General features: G+C 36.4%; 1 protein-coding gene across 2 annotated transcripts in view; it reads right to left on the bottom strand.

The window, feature by feature from the left end:
- LOC129720896 (toll-like receptor 6) overlaps positions 1-14122 on the bottom strand; it is a 173507-nt gene extending 159385 nt beyond the window's left edge. For both annotated transcript variants that reach the window (XM_055672784.1, XM_055672786.1), the window contains exon 1: positions 12934-14122. The gene's annotated coding sequence lies outside the window, so the exon portion shown is untranslated. The remainder of the gene's footprint in view (positions 1-12933) is intronic.
- Positions 14123-14725: the final 603 nt, after the last annotated feature.

Genomic DNA, 14725 nt, shown 5'->3' with positions numbered 1-14725 from the left:
TTCCTCCAAGTGGTGGGACAAAGAGTGCTCAGACCAGTACGCGCGAAGGTCCTCGGTGTATTTGGCCTTCCGAGAACAAGGCACTATCGATTTGCTCCGAAAGTACGATGTACTGGATAGACAGATGTTGGAATTTTCAATGACTCTCCTCTCGTGCAACAATAAAGCTCCAGGGTTGGATAGAATTAAATTCAACTTGTTGAAGAATCTACCCGACTCTGCAAAAAGACGCTTGTTGAACTTGTACTTAACGTACCCGTTAGAGACATTCTGGGAAGCGGTGATCTTCAGTACATGACACAGCTATACGGGTTTATAAAAAATGCTGGCATTAAAATTTGATTTCTTTTATCTATTTGCTAGAATACAATTTCTGTCACAAACTGAAAGAGAATGATACACCCGGCTGGAGACACTAAAACGAAGACTCGGCATCTCTATGTTTACGCAGACACCTCAGACCAAAACTGCTCAAATAGAACATCACTGGTTAGCCACGTACAAATGAATACATTCTGTAATATAAAATAGTTAAAAACAAAATTGTAACACCCCTCCTCTCACCTTAAATCCCCACTAGCTCGTAGTCGGCCGCGAGAATAAAAAAAGGCCTCCCTCTTTTCCCTGCTAATTTAAAATTTAAAAAAAAATGTACTTGGCTCAGTTAAACATAAATTGTACCGTGCCGTTTCAAAAAAAATATTTAAAAACTAAAACTGTTAAAATGAGTTGTTTTTTATTACTCCGAAACCAATAGCCAAAAGAAAAACAATTAGAGTTAACGAATGAACGATCGTAAACATCAACTTTCGGGTGGCCTAATGTTATTCCTAAACCAGCATAATCTAACCTGTCGTAGCCAGAGTTTCGAATGAAATATTCATGCAAAAGTTATACTTTGCATGCGCATAGGTCCCTGATCAGGAAGCCTTGAAAAACTTTGACTTTTATTTATTTTTTCACCTTGGCCAACCAGTTTACTGTCTAATAATAATAACAAAAAAGCGAAAACCGTGAGACACGCATTCCTTCGGCAACGAAAAGTTCGATGGCATACCCGTTAAATTTATTCCACGGGTCGCACGGGTTGTATGCCAACGATTATTTTTTTTATCTAAAAGGTGATTACTTGACTAAATCAAAATTTGATCATATCAAAAGCAAAAACGAAATGACAGCGGAAATGTTACTGCATGGACTATCTATTAACTAGATGATTCAGTATGAAACTCATTTTAACAGGTAGACAAAGTGAAAAATATATGATTGATCGATTTAACGATAAGTAATAAAATAAATTTAACGTGTATCTAACCTTTCCCGTAGCTTAATCAAACTGTAGCTTCCGAACAAATTTTGCTCATAATCAGCAAACCAATAATGGTGAAAGTTACCACAAAAAATGAAAATATCGTCTGTCTATGGAAAGATTGCTAAAATTGTGCAGAAGTTCGAAAAGTGTAACTTTTCTACACTAGCTATTTCTGTCAAAGACAAGTTCTCAGATTCACAGGGTTATCGAAATATGAGCGGAGTCTACCAGTACCAAAAATATTTAAAAAAAGAGAGTGAGTTCTCTGTGAATGTGATACCTCAAGCAGTGCAAAATCATCTTCATTAGCAAAGTTTTAAGGATAGAGCAAGATTTGAGAAGCCTTGGTTATCGATAAAATACATTAAGAAACGACTTGCCTGGGTACGAGATCATATTCCATAGATAAGTGTAGGTAATTTTCAACGAACTCCAGACTCCAGAACTAGCCACCATCTTCTAAAAATTGCGTCTCGCAAAAGTCACAATCATTGTACAATCATTGTGTCTTCTCGATTCGCACAAATGTTGTACAGAAATCGCACAATAAATGTGTGAAACGCATAACGCAACAGTTGTACTGCGAATACATTGACATAGAATGAAATCAGAATATGTATCATATACCGACACTTTATTTCTCACGTCGAGTATATTAGTGACTGCTACTCATGGAGCAGTGCAAGCAGCAAACAACAACTTGTGAACTCACTAGATTTAAATAGCTATAATATTCGATCGATGGATTTGGTCATTAAAAAGTACCATCCACAAAGCCACAAAAGCGTTGCTGATTTTTTATGGCAACACTTGTAAATTGCTTTTCTGGTGTTACTCATTTAAAGCAAACAAACAGAATTTGAAATTATTTTTGTTATTTTTTTACTGACATTTTTTATTTTTAATCACTAAAAAACTAAAATAGTAGGAGGGTGGTATCCAAGACACGACCGCATAGTTGACGTAGGACTACAATAATTTTATGTTTTTATTTTAAAGCTATGTTTGATTTGAGCTCGTTTTACTTTTGTAGTTTGCTTGATTTATTTTAACCAATTTAAACTCAACATCTTCCAAAAGGGAGGTATTTTGGTTCGGGTGGTAATATCAAGTATCTAGGTCGTCAGCCCGAATTCATCAAGCGACACCTTAAACGACTTGGAACTAAAACTAGTTCATTGGTGGCCATTTCTACTGTTAAGGTCGTCTTTGACCACTTAAAAAGTCAAAGAAGTTATGAAAAAAGTAGGAGGGTGGTATTCAAGACACGACCGCATGACGTTGGACTACGGTATTCTTATATTCCATTTAAACAAATAATAGAGAGAATTGCAACTCTAGTATTTGCTGCAATTTTATCTAACAGTGCATTTCTGAATGCTGAGACGTTAAAACGTTATAAATAATAATATATACTAAAAGAATGGATATCTTTTATTTAATCGCTGTCATTTCATACATATTCGAATCAACCCTTTGTTTGCTGCACTACCAAGACAATCATTTAATTGAGCGAATTGGTAAAATTTTCCTATCTAAGCAAAAAGCAAACTTTACGAAACTATCTGAAATTGGAGCCCAGAACCGAAAATTTTAAATTTAAAAATTGTTTGACATTTAATCGATAAAATTCATGCTAGGTTAGTTCCAGCCCAGCATATAACTTCATGTATTTGAAAAAAAAAAAAAACGTTTGGTTCAATAACTCAATATAGCAAGAGCTCAATCACACGTTTTTCGGTAGTTGTTATCAAGGTTTGGGCGAGACAGGAAAATATCTCAACGTTTTTAACTTTTTCAGTTGTGATTTAGAGCATTTCTAATTGTTTTTTTTATTTTTCACGATAGCGACAAGTTTGTTTCTTTCTCTGTGTGCGAGAAACAAAATCGAAACCGCGCACCGAGAAACAAAAACGAAAATTTAATGAATGCTCATTGAGAAAACTTGCAACTCTTTTTACCAATAATTTATGATACTCAAAAGAACCCGTTTTGATCTAAATCAAATTTCTAGTAAATAAGTGTTGATCATTCATAGGTAGTATTTTTTCCTCGATGAATAAAGACTGGCTGAAGAAGTTAAAATCGATGCTGTAAAATCAAATTCACAACTGTGACATAATAATCTTCGATAAACTCCCGCTATAGTTATTCACACACATGCTATAACTATCTAAACACGCGTTAAAACTATTCATACACACGCTGTAGCTATAGCTATCCATACACACGCTATTCCTTTCCATACATTCGATACAACTATCTATACACACGCATAAGCTATCCAACCATGTGCTATTACTATCCATACATACGCTATAACTAATCATTACACACGCAGCAGCTATCCACACACAAGCTATAACTATCCGTACACACGCTGAAGATATACACGCAATAGCCATAATATGCTACACATGCTAGTGTCTTACACACGCTATAGCTAGCCATACACACGCAACAGCGCCATCCCTATCATCGCAAATGTCATAGCAATACAGATGCACATACGCTATATGTGCACACTGCACACACACTAAATGGCGGTAGCTTTCCTAGTGGCGGTGCTGGCTCGTGCAGTTTCTGGCTGTTTTCACCAACGATATCTGAATTGGATTACCGCTGGTGGGGTCCAACTCAGATCGAAGGAGAACCGAACTGAATGAAGAAATGCAGCTTCCCACTACCTCCGCCGCTGCTGCCTGATACCACCGCTCTGGTTCTGCTGCAGCTCAGTTTGGCCGCTGGAATCAGCCACCGCTGCTGATTATACAAGACCGGCCTGGTGGACTTTCACTTGTTAACTGATGACTGCTATGAGACGACACAGGCTATTATATAGCCCAAAGCAAAAATCCATCCGCGAGCAAACAAGAAGCGAGCTTGTGATTGGTTGAATGTGCACGACTTTTAACACAACTTTTAACTAGTTTAGTATCGAAAACATATTTAAATTATTATATGTCAATCTTGCGCAATATTTCCCCTATCAATCAAGCCATTGGTGTTTAGAATCTGTTCAGTGGTAATGATAAAAGAAGCATTTTAAAACGGTGTTGAAACACCTGTTGCAGCTACCGAAAGCGAGCTCGTTATTGGTTGAAAGCTGTGAGACTGTTTACAAAGTCAGATCGGTTGTATCCGTTAGTGTCGACTGTGCTTGTGAAGAGAGGTGGTGATTGGTTGCTCGGTATGATTTAGACAATCGATGTGATTTATCAATTTTTCAATAGTGTATCTCGAACAATAGGTTATTTTTGTTACATAAATTCAACCGTAAAAGAATTTCTGATCGGTTGATGCCAAAACCTCGAAATTCTGAAAAGAAATGACTGATGTATAAGCGCTCAAAACCTGACCACTTTTCCCTGGTTTTCCCCGGTTGAATTACTAGATTTTCAAATTCAGGTGCCTAACTTCGATATAGACGTTAGTCCAACGTCAAAAGAACCGTTCATTTTTGGCATGGTTCGATTTTGGCAACAGAAAATATTCTGGCGTGTTGCCAAAATCGAACGGGGTCTGTATTTTGATTATTTCTTTGTAACACTCTACCTTAGAAGAAAAAATATTCTCTTCAACAGTCACAATGGTCCAGGAACCAAATTTAGGGGAAAATTTGGGTCTAGAGCTATATAGCAATGTTTTAGAGAAGATCTTTTTTTTTTTACAAAGTTACTCAAAATTATTGGAGCTATAAAATTGTAGAACAAGGTTTTCTATCTACAAAAATAAAAAAGTTAGATACTTGATAGCATTGAAAATGTTGGTCACCCCAATTTTTGATACTATTTCAATAAGCGCTTAATCATATGTAACAACTTTGTTGAAGAAAGTTTTTCTCTAAAATATTGCCATAGAACTCTAGACCCAAATTTCCTCCTAAATTTGGTTTCCAGACTATTGATGAATACCTTTCATTCTAATACAGCGAATTTTCTTTAATACGCGAAAAGGCAACCTTCTATAAAATATTTAATTGAGTACGATTTAGTAGAAATTAAACTTCTTCCTTCTATATCTATTTGTCTTGTTAAAGTTGGCTCATCACCGATCACAAAGCGGCAAAGATGTCACATCAATTTTTTTTCCTGCAGTTACAAGCTCGTGGAAAAAATATAGATAATGAAAGACAGTTTTAGTAGAAAATGTATATTCACAGAAAATTTGAAATTGACATAGAATTTTATGAACATGTTAGCATTCAATTCAGGTCAATTTAAACATTTTATCAGTATACAGAATCAATCAGAAAAAATTTGATTAGTTTCAAGATACCAAAGAACAACGAAGATATCATATTTGAAGGTTATATGTCTGTTATTTTCGAAAATAAACTGCGCAAGAGTGATGCACAACATTAGCCACGGCAATTAATGTTTGCATAGCGTTGTTCAATTACAAGTAAGGTTATGGAAAGTAATATTTTCTTGTAAATACAAATTCAAAAAAAAAATTTTGATTGAAAAACACACATACTAATGTCGGAACTCTAATATCAAGATGAAATGAATATGGTTTTCCTCTATACCGCCACCGCAGGATGCAACTAATATTGTCATATTGGACTAAATTCATTTAGCTAGTAAAATATAATCATCAGTACAGCTCGTTTAACTAACTATTCAAAGATATGTACGGAGCATTTTTGTTTTCTATTGTCTTTCAAATACCATATTCAGTTATTTAAATAAATCTGAAAAAAAAGCAGAATGTAGAGTTCAAAAATAAGCAACGCATTTTGTTGTCCCCGGCGGCGCAGCGTATTCTGCGGTACCCGAAAAATCAAATTGAATTCTGATATTTGCTGCTATACGAAACAAGAAGAAGAAGAAGACAACTCAAACGGCAATTCGATTGTGTTCCACGCCCCACCGTGCGTCAACAGCGGCAATGTAGTTTTCACTTGGCTTGGCTGCACACAAATGAATATCGAGTTTTTCTGCACTGATAAACGACGATCGACCAGCGCTCTATTCATACAATGCTCTGTGCAGTACTGTTGCCTGTGCCAGCATGTTTTCCTTCAAGACATCAGTTTTATTAACATTAACATATTTATTAACAGCAGAACGTCATACTGTCTAATAGTGGAGGTGGTTACGAACTTTCCGAGAAAGCTTCACCTTCAAGACATCAAAATAGTCTAGGCTCATGGAAACTAACATTAGTTGACCTATTGGGACGGGGAGATTCTGTCAAATTTTTTTTTTGCCACTGCTATACAGGATATCACAGCATGCAGTTGGTGTCTATTCATGAAGTCTGTGCTAGGCGTGCTCGCATATGATTGGTACATTGTTGGTGAAAATTTGACCTTGAAACTTTTATTCAATTTTCACTGTTTAACAATGAAGTGATGATGATAATTGAAGAATCACAAAATTGTTCATCATTTTATCAATCCAACGACATATTGATTATTGTGATCCATCATGTGGTTACATCAGTATAACCGTTTGAAATCTTTCATTCCGGCGTTACATCTTGGTTTTAGTTTTCGCGGAATGTATCTCGATATAGTGCGGTTAGACGTAGTCCTACGTCAAAAGTATCTCGAAAGCGTGTGTGCAAAAGACTTGAAAAAGCGTAGCATATGTCTCGTCCTCAAGCAGAAAGGAGGAGAAAGCTTAATACCAGTTGAAACTGTTTAGGTGTAGTAGTTTGGAGCTGCCAAATACATTGAAGAAACGCTAGAGCATTAATTTCGTTATGCCCAACACGCAACCATTGTACTGATTCCAAATTACATCAACAGTTGCGCTAAAAACGCAAAATTTTGTACTGGTTTCGCACCATCCAACTTTTGCGTAGATGATATTTAATCATTTAAGACGTTTTTCAGCCACCACAAAGCGTCAACTTGGATTTATTTAAAATAAATTAATTTCGGCTTTTAGATATTGTCCCGATTTGATTTGGATGGTATTTAGCTCTTTTTTGGTTTGTATTCGTAAATCGGGATTTCCCATTCTGGATTTCTTTTCGGCAGTGGTGGGCACCATTTCGCTAATTCGCTAATTAGCGACGTTAAAATTCAGTTAGCGATTTAGCGATTTCGCTAATTGATGAGCTGGTTAGCGAAACTGTTAGCGTCACTAAAATTTTGGCCTTCGAAACGCTAATCGCTAATTTGCTAAATTTTGTAGAGAAGCGACAATAGAAATATTTAGAAAAACTGTTAATTGCTGATGGCGTACGTAAATTGCTTCGAAAGATGAACATACTTTACCGCGAAGGTTACTTTTGTCAGTTTTTTTACCCTAGAATGGAGTTCCAATTATCGTACGAACCACAGGAGCATTTTGAAGAACAAGCACAAGGTCTAGATTGAATTTTCGGCACACCAAGAACTTTGGTAAATTGCAATGCACTTGTAATCATTTGAACTTTGGTTCTACTTTTTCGATTCAGATAATAATTGAATTTTTATGAAAACATTCCTAAGAGTATCTATTTTCGATTCAAGCTAACAAAATAAAATGCAAGCTTACAAAATCAAATATGAATACCGTTTTGTGAACCTCTCACTGTAAATAGCTTTAAAAAGTAAGTTTTCGTTTGTTAAACCAAAACAGATCAAAGTGGTCCGAATCTTACAAAACACGAGCAATAAATATAGCGATATGACTATTTACATATTAAAAAGTTAGCGATTAGCGATTAGCGAAAGTTCCGCTAATGTGGGTTTAGCGTTTAGCGTTTAGCGATTATCAAGCTAAATTTTCCCGTTAGTGACTTAGCGATTGGCGTCGCTAAATTTTCGGTTAGCGGTGCCCACCACTGCTTTTCGGACATCATTCCAGAGTCTAAAGTATACATACTAGGTGGTATTCGGCCAATGGCCATTCAACAGTCTCATACACTTAAGAAGCAGCAGGGTGTCTAATCAACTTTAAAATCCAAGTTCCTTCATTTTTCCAGTCTTTCCAGAAGGGTTATTTTTCCTCATCCAAAAACATCAGTTCACCAAATATTCCAACACCAGCATGAAAGCTAAGCATCACCTAAAATGGACAGATTTATGTCACTCTATCTCGGGATTCCGAAAACATGAAGAGTTCTGATCTTCAACAAACTTGTTCTGGATTTCAAGAGCTTGTGGTCGCCGGACAGTATGAATTGTGATTCAGCCGCAAAAGCGCCAGCAAGCATATAGTTTGAAGTATTTTGGACTCACTTTATCTCGTGAATTCAACCACTTAAAAAACTGCGTTCTTCAACACACTTGTTCGGGAAGTCAGTTTTTTTTGGTTTATGAACAATGCCCCAGAATGAGTTTAGTTTTGAGTGTTATAATTTAATTTATCTCGAGAATCTAACAATTTTGTAAAATGGCGTAGAGTAATACGAGTAAGATAAGAATCACAATTTTTACCTCCATTCACCAACGAATCTGGTGTACCTCAAGGAAGCATTTTGGGACCATTGCTGCTTGTTTTATTTTTTGAATGATGCCGTTGATGCATCTGGAATCGTCTGTAGGCTGTTTTTTGTGCACATATAGGATGTTTTTTCAAGTTTTCTGGTCACTTGTTTCCCATACAGTGCTCAACAACCTGATACGCATACAGTAACGTAGTAAAAAATAACTTTACAACTAACTTGATACTTTACACACTTTGGAGCTGTTTCACAAGGTATATGAATCGTATTTCAAAGATGTCTTACATGTGAAATTCGAGGGGCATATCGAACAGTTCTCAGATTCATTTGAGGAAATCGACCTTCCAAACAGTTCCTACTTCCATATTCTGAAATACCACAATGAGAACGGCTCTTGGAAAACTCGCTTTTTTTGGGCTGAAATTTGAGTAGGTTGTTGGTTTTTAAATCTTTTCTAGCTTGTAGATTTTTTTTATCTTCGAGCTATTGAAATAACGGTTGAATCCTTCTTGTTTTTGATCTTTTATTTAATTTATTCTAAAAACAACTTTATCAGGAATAATTTTCATACTGGCCATTTCATGATTTCGTGAATTTTTTGTATTATGTTTTGACTATTTTCTGTTTGGCTTCCTCTGTTTTGCTAGAAGTCATTTTAGACTAGATTTTGGCAGCTATTGTGTTACTTTTCTAGCGTTTAGAAGTGTTTCCAACCATTCAAAGAATAAATTGTGATTATATTTTCCTAAGTTTCTTCATCAGGACTATAAAGGCATTTGCAAATGTCTGGATTTTTTCGCTGGTTTGAAGAGAAGTTGTTATATTTTTTGCATCAACCAATATGAGATCAACTTTTCAGCTCTTGTTTCTGACAAAAATTTCCAGTAACATTGGAAATGATTTTTGTTTTTAGTCTCTTCCAACTCCGGAACCATCTACAGTAAAATTTAGATTCTATTTCTTCTTGTGCGTTTCTCAGCCCTTTTAGGATAAATTTTAACCCTTTCCCGCTCATGGTGACTCCAGAGCACCAAGAATTATAATCATCATATCTTGACATAAAATAGTTTGTTGTGCTTACGATTGTTCCATAAACTTTTATATGCTGCCTCATAGCATCACTGGGCATTTTCTTCAAAATACTACAGTTGACAGTAATTTTAGTTAGTCTACAAAGTGTTCAGCTTAAATTTTCTCGTGAAGCTATAAATTTGAATGATAAACCTTGTGAGTGGGAGAGGGTTAACTAAATTTATTTTATTCATGGCTTTTCTGGTCTAGGGAAATCTGAATCTGAAATTATTTTTTTTATTCTTTTGCGGCCATTATTTATTTTCAATCCCTAAATAAACCACTGGAACAAATATTTTCATTTTTCTTGTAACAAAATGTCTACGTGGACAAAGAGGAGGGAGGAATGTGTTTCATCAATGTCCACGGTTTTCCACGCGGGATGCCGGGAGGGTCTTAAGTAAGGGTTTTCTGTCCACGTGGAATGTAGATGGCCAACTATGTCAGTACTGTAAGAATCATCAAAAGTTTACAGCTTAAAATGGAAATTCATAAACGCAATCATGAGAAAAATGGTCAGGTTTTGAGCGTTTATATATTAGTCATTTCTCATCCGATTTACGAGTTTTTAACATTAATCGATCAGACATTCTTCTTCAATAGAATTTTTAATCGATTTATAAACATGCACCATTGAAAAATTGTTAAACAAAAAGCATTGTCTAAACCAACGAAACAGCTTCCTTTCTTCCCTAACACGGTCGACGCTATTCTATGCAAACGATTTTCCTACTTTTAAACTTAACTAATATTACCAACTAGTGAATGGAAACAAGAAAAACAAGTGCTTTTGAGTTGTGATGTAGATCGCGGTAAACGATTGTTAAATTGCGCAAATTTCGAAGGAAGAGTTAAACTAAGGCAACTATTTTGAGTTTTAGTGTAGCCTTTTTTCGCTCTTGTCGACCAGTGTAATTAAAACGAATGGATCAAATTAACAAGAATGTGCTAACATCAAAGATAACTTCCCGAATTCAGACAAAAACTGGCCTACATCAAGCATGCAACCGTGTCTCGGACACAACCCCTGTAATTTTCGTCATAGCGTTGTTCAATTTATTTATTGTATTCATACCACTTTGGTTAAAATAACCTCAAATGTTTTTATACATCTCCCAATTTGGAAGCTGAAAATATTGAACATATGGGAGTTTAAGCTCAAACTTAACTTGAGTCCTTATTTAATACCGCAATGGAATAATTCATCATGAAATAATTCTCTAAATAATTCCAATTGCAAAATTGTTCACAGATCAAAGTTAGGATTTACAGAATTTAAACATAGGTTCACTTCTTCTGAGAAATCAAAATTTGGAGACTTAATCGTAGAATTAAGACCACATTCAAACCCCTTTTGGAAGCTATCGAGCATTTTTGAAATACTTTCACAACCTATTTCAGTAATTAAAGATGGAGATCATTTTCTGATAATCAGTTAACAAAACACTTGAAGACTTTCTCAGTAGTTTTAGAGAGTACATAACTTTAGTTTGAATTATGTTGAAATATTTTTGGTCCATTTTAAGGTGAATTCACTCGTCAGAGTCTACCCAGGAATTTTACACTAAAGAAGTAATTGAAACTAACTTAAATGAGATTAGATCAACCAAAAAAAAAATTCATAAATAAGAAAGCACCTTATTTTTGCAATGTTAGCTAACCTCAATAATTGTTTCAAAATTGCATATTTTCCCAATAATAGAAAAACTCAAAACCAGAGTAGGCAGTGTGACTTTGCACTCATATCCAAGTGAGTTTTAAAACTTGCTTGCACATTTTTTCTCGGTTGCATGTAAACCCTACTAACAGTGCAGTACACTCGAGTTAGATTTGAGTTTGAATCCTACATAACAACAATTGCATAAAAATCGAATTTCGATGAAATTCGCGCCGCGTCTGCTGCAACAGTTTGTTGTATTGTTCTTTGAAAGCATAAATTCGATCTAAAAACAAGATTCATCGCGTCACATCATCGCCTGCATCGTTGAATTCATCGTGCACTGCATGCATTGCACGCATTTGAACTCATTCGATCAGAGTGTGCGGTGCAAAAAAACTCAAACTACGAGAGGAAGCAGATTCAAGTTGAATTCAAATCTGGAAAAGTGTTACTCAGTTCAACTTTGCATGAGTTCATGCCATCACTGCTCAAAACGAAGTGTACTTCAGTTTTGAAACAGATGAGAATCCAGCAATGGCTTCCAGTTATAGAATTTCGTATAAGTAAATTGATGGAGACAATTAGTGAAACATAGAAAACTGACCGAATTAAATTCTTTTCAACAATTCAAAAGAAATTGAGAAAGAATTTACAAAACAGACAAACTCTAACAAATACTTTTGAGAACGAATCAAAACAAACACCTCAAAATTAACACTGAACTGTGACAAAATTGGTCAGAGAATAAAAATAGAATCATTGTAACAACATTGTGTTTAAACAATGTATTTTTTCGATTAAAAATATCCAATGTTTGGTCAAAATCGTGAAGTCGGAATTTGAAAGGTACGGACGAGTAAATTATCATTTGCTTTTGAAGCTGACATGGAATTGTGAAGGAAAGCGTTCTTTTTTTTTTTCAATCTTTGAAATTATGTTATTTAATTCTATTTCACATATTGAGTTCCATAAACTAATTGCAACCGAGGATCTGTGAAATAGTGAATAATTCTTTTTCTCGGGAATAGATCTTAATTCCTCTATACTTTACTTCTAATACTACCTTCCATTCTTGTAAAGCACGTCTATGTGTAGAAAATTTTTTCTGTTGAATTCTAGGCACTGCACGCTATGCAGGTAATAATAAGTTGTTTTCTAAACAGTCTCCAGAAAAAACATGCTTCAATGAAAACTTTCGTTGCAGTAAACAGTGTTACGAGTAACCAATCAATGGAAAATCGCAATTTTTCTGTTCCCAATTGGCAAAGGAAAAAGACCAATACCCTTTTGATGAATTGATAAATTAAAAGTTGAAGTTTTTTTTACAAAGGACAGATTCCATTTTATTTTTGTCTAGTGACAAAACACTTTCAGGAAACAGATAAATTGGCTTAATGTTAAATAAAAGTAGGTTAAAAATATTCGTAACCGCTTACCGAAAATATATTGGAACTACATGAACTAAAGCAGTTTGAAAAATTCGTTTTCAATATACTATACGTACCTTCCTACGAAAGTTGACAATTTCCCTGTGTCGACATTAATTTGATCTAATTGAATTTTTTTCCACTTTTTCATAAACTTATTACCTACTTTTCATTATAATCACTCCAACACTCGGCTACCAATTAACTTCAGTTTTCATCACTTGATCAAGGTTTCATCAGAAAAATCTACTCTAATCACCGTCTCCACTGTCACACTCGAGCATGTATTTCTTAGGAATATCGTGAATCTCAACAGCAACGCACATCAACCCCGCAAAATGCGGAATATATCTGCACACGAATCACGTTGACGAAAAAAAAGTGCAAACACCACTCCGAAAGTTTAATTCTGCAAGAAAAACATCTTCTGCTTGATTCTTGTGGCAGTTTCTACATTCTTTGCACACCTGTGCCAACCAACTGAGGAAACCCACTCCGGTGGGTATTCATCTAAGTTTCTAATACTGTTGTTATCATGGATGTTTACCACTGCTTCACAACCTTTATTTTCGCAATGCAACAAAGTTGAAAACTGCCGAAAAAACTGTTTGCATTTTTACCTTCGGCAGAAATCCTACCCACTGACCTTGAGGCTCTAAAACGCTCGCCTAAAAGTTGCACCACTGCTAATCACATTATTTTTCTCCCGTTGCCTAACCCCTTACCGGTCAATGCCATGCCCGAGCTCGAGGAAATCAACGAAACCAGGAGGATAAACTTTTTCACTTTAGCGAATTGCTACCCTTCGGGGCCGCAAACGGCAGGCCACGGCACAGCAACCGGTCGGCACTTGAATAAGGATCTTTTTCCGGGAGATTGAAAATCAAACACTTCTACTGAAGAGCGGTTTCGCCGTGAATCAGAGCCGGAGATAAATCACCGTACAACATGCAACCGGAAATTATTCTCAATGAAATGGGGGCTTCAGTGTACACTGTTCGCTAGCGTTACGGTGATAATTTTCCGTAAATCAGGGCAACATTTCCCGCAAGCAAGTTTAAAAGCACACACATCAAAACTGTGTCTGTTTAGAGAGCTGACCTTTCTCCCTCTCTCTCGCACTCTCTCTGTCTCTCTGTTTCTCACACACATACGCGAACCTCGCCTGAAAATGGACCGCTTTTTTCTTGTCCACCGTTAGGGTAACAATCGGAAAGCTTTTTGCTTGCGTATCATATTTTCTTGCCACGGTTCAAAGATCGACTGGCTGCTCGGCCGCAGGATTCGTCTATTTTAACACGAACCTTTTCACGCTGCAACCTCAGCCGGTTCAGGTTCGCGAATATGCGAAAATTCATCCAACATGGCAAGTTCCGAAATCCACTTGGAACGCACCTGCGCCCTGAAAAGCTTTCCAGTCGTGAGGGGGCTCGAGCTCGAAAGCCAGATCCCGAGCACGTGACTATCGCTGTGTTAGTGGGAAAATTTTCGAGCATTCGGATAATCCTGCAGAGCTCCACCACCGTTCGGGACTCGTTGGATCGTTTGGTTGGTGTTTCATACCAAACATCTGTCACGCTGGCATATGGAAGATGATCTGACATTAGGAGTGTGGGGGGGAGCGAGGCTATACGGGAGTCTTGGGAATTCAAAGCTGGGAACGGAACGAGGCGGTAGAACATGTCGAAGTAAATGAGGCAGTAGGTGCTACACAGTGATAGAGAAGTGCGCCGCCGGTGGCAAGGTTGAGCTGCCGCTTTTGATGTGCAGTTTCAATTTTCCACTCTGATTCAATTACTGTCTCTGACTCTCGGGTTCCGTGTTCGATGCTGGGGCGTGTATCAAGTCGATTTTCTTTCACTGCATTCT

Source organism: Wyeomyia smithii, chromosome 2 (genome assembly GCF_029784165.1).
Source record: "Wyeomyia smithii strain HCP4-BCI-WySm-NY-G18 chromosome 2, ASM2978416v1, whole genome shotgun sequence".
In the NCBI taxonomy this organism is placed as follows: Eukaryota; Metazoa; Arthropoda; class Insecta; order Diptera; family Culicidae; genus Wyeomyia; species Wyeomyia smithii.
Note: the sequence above shows the minus strand (reverse complement) of the source record. Positions and strands in the feature narration are given on the sequence as shown.